Source organism: Dipodomys ordii, unplaced genomic scaffold (assembly GCF_000151885.1).
Source record: "Dipodomys ordii isolate 6190 unplaced genomic scaffold, Dord_2.0 Scaffold144, whole genome shotgun sequence".
Lineage (NCBI taxonomy): Eukaryota > Metazoa > Chordata > Mammalia > Rodentia > Heteromyidae > Dipodomys > Dipodomys ordii.
Genome location: NW_012267360.1, coordinates 476,389 through 479,777, shown reverse-complemented (window position 1 = coordinate 479,777; position 3,389 = coordinate 476,389).

Here is a 3,389-nt window from a genome sequence, read left to right as displayed (position 1 = left end):
AAAAGCGTAAAAATACAGAGATAAAAGATGACTTTTTCCTGATGGTACTGGGATTTGAACTAAGGAACTTGTTCTTGCTAAACTCATATACTACTAATGAGTTACAGCTCTCCCCACCCCCAACCTCAACCCAGTAATGTCTTCCCTGGTGTTTTTTAATGTATGATCTTATTTCCTTCACATGCATTAGAGCAATGGTCTGCCCACTTTTAGGTTTGTCGCTGTAGCAACAGCCACCAAGACATCCTCCTAATGTAGAGACAAAGTCTTACAGGCTTTTATGCCTGGGATGGCATGGTATTTTGATGCTCCTGTTCTCAGCCTCCAATAAAGTTTGTGATAACAGGTGTGTATCACTCTGCCTAGTTATGGTGGAGGAAGGGACTTTTGAGCTTTGAATCACCATCCTTTCTTCCTCAACTTTCCAAGTAGCTAAGATTTACATGTAAGCCACTGGTGCCTGCCTAAGAGATGATTTGTATGAATACATGATTGGGAAATTTAATTCCTGGTTACAAATAATTCATGTATAAAATTAAAAAGCCTAAGGGAACACATTTAATATTTGTATTTGACTTGTTGCACAAGTTATTTTAAATATTTTCTTACCCTGACTAATGAACTTCATGTCATCACCTGAGTTCAGGATCTTTTGCATCAGTTCTTTCTGAGCCTTGTTTGACCTCCTTACAGGAGCCTTCCTTCTCATTTGCATTCCATCTGCTAGGCTGCTTTCTTCCCATAAAGCTAGCCTCAGGCTTGCTAAATAATGCCCAAGGAATGCTAGATGATGGTCTTAATAGTTATCATAATGGTAACTATGACAAAAGGGTACAATATCTTCAAGCTTCATAGTTTTAAGAATAAACATTGATTATGTCCTCCTTTTTCATTTTTAAGTTGCAAAAATTTGGAAATGTTAGGGAATCTGTGGCATTGGAAAAGCCTCTGTGATGTTCATTTTGCTCTAATATGTTGTATATAAATACACATTTATAGATTAAATCACAGTTCGTTATGTAATCTACAACATATATAAAATAATGGATTAAAATGGAATATGGTATCCTTTATTCCCATCTTATTTTAGTCACCATCATTCCAAATACTAAGGAAAATCCTCTCTTCAACTATCCTTAGGTTTTAAAATTTCAGTAAAGAACATATGCATTAAGCTGTCCAAGAATCCTGCATTAATGGACTGAAATAGACTGAAGTTCTACAAGGGTTCTGCCATACACCTAATGGATAGGAAGACTAAGAGACTCTCCTCTGACCTACATATACCTGATGCATTAATTCTAGTAGATATTTGCACTAAAAATAAATAGCAATGAAGAAAAAATATGATCTTCTTTAGTGATAAGTAAATTATTCCAGAATACCACATCTATAACTGAATAATGGAGTCCAAAATTCACCAAGATACATTTTCTCTAGATGAAAATCATATCTATGAATAATGAAGGCAAGTATAGAGAGTCTTAAACACTTATAAAAATCCCTTTTTTATGGTTGCAACCTTAATGACTGAAAAATAGGTTTCTTTAGATATCATTTCTATAAGCTTCAACTGGAATAATTAGATGATTCAGCTTATAGCCATATTCAAATTAACATTCTGGAGAGAGTGGTAAAAGAATGCAAAATATGCTAGGCTGGTCTCATTTCCATCGTGCTACAAAGAAAACTGTGATTCATTTGTTATCTACTCAGTGAATAAATGCATCTTTCACAAATTCTGTATCAGGGCTGCATAGGATGATCTAAAGTATGATGTGTCCTTTGATAGCTAATCCTTTTGTCACATTTATACTCTTTCAAATTTCTTTGTTTCAATGTATTTCTAAAAATATGTATGAAAAGTTGAAATTCATTATGCACCAGTAAAATTACAAGTATAATAATAAGTAAAAATATGAGTAAATCGGTGGATGTGGTTAACTGAAGAGAATCTTTTAGCTTGACTCTGAACACACACAATATGTTATACAGAAAAAATTTCCAATAATTTCACCTCCTAATCCCTTTGCCCTCTACTTAAATGATACACCATATAAGTTGCTTTTAAAGCTTAAGCTAGTACAGAATACATTTAATACCAGCACTCAGGTGAACAGACAGGTGGATCATCAGGTGAAAGCCAGTTAAGTTTACTTAGAATGACCCTGTCTCAAAAAGAAAAGAAAACAGCAATAAAAACAATTTCAATTCACTGATTTTTGGCCTTTATTCATTCATTCTTTATATGTTCTTTTCTTTTAGGGGGCACAATGTTGCACAATGTAATCCAGATGAGTCTTAAATTTTCTAAGCTTCAAATATTCTATGTATTCTATTAAGGCCTTAAAATCTCAAATCTCCTTCCTCTGTCCTGGTATTACAGGACTGTGCTCTGAAATCAAGCTATAAATCACATTTGGTTTTAATGAATATAGCTTGCAATGTAATGAAAGATATAATGAAAACTAATTTTACCAGATGTTTGGAATTACTATATATGTTAAAAGAAATTATAAGGAAAAATCATGTAAGTATTATTTTGCATATATTTTATTATAAAAATACTGTACAGAGAGGTTACAGTTACATGAATAAGGTAATGAGTACATTTCTTATGGAGCATTGTTACCTCCTCCTTTGTTTTTCCCTTACCATCTCTTCCCACCCCACCTCCCCCCACTTCTCCCTCCCCCCTTCCCCAAAGCTGTAAAGTTCATTTATCAACATCGTGTCTTGTACATCTCATTGTTACAGTGAGTGAACTAAACCTATATCTTTATTTCAGCATTTTGATATTTCTCTTCCCCTTCCTAAATTAGAAAAAATGTATATACAAAGTTCAGGGCACCAGATTCAATTACAGTGAAAGCAGGGGTTATACAATGGGGGAAGAACATATAAAAGAAACAAAAAATCACATGGTACATTATAAGTACATTAAAAACAACAGCAAGAAAGATAAAACAACTTGTTTATCTTAGTATCTTCTTATATGGTCATATGAACATAGCTTTTGACCTTTTCTGCTTGTCCTAGACATATACTAGTTATTGCAAATAAGGAAAACCATGGGATCAAAGACTTGGAAAAATATATTAACTGATGTAAGCCACATAAGTACTTTTAATTTACTATTAAGTCAAACAGGATAGCCAGATGTTCATCTGGAATTTAAATATTGGGCTATGCAGGCTACATTAGAATATTTATCCAAACTGTAGATGAGAGACATTGGTCAGACTGGCAATATGAAATTAACTTTTCATCAGGTAAAACAATAAAGGCCAAGACATTTGGGAAAATCATTTAAACAGTCAGGTACCAGGGATTCACATCTATAATACTACCTATTCATGCAGCAAAGATCTAGAGGATGGAAATTCAAA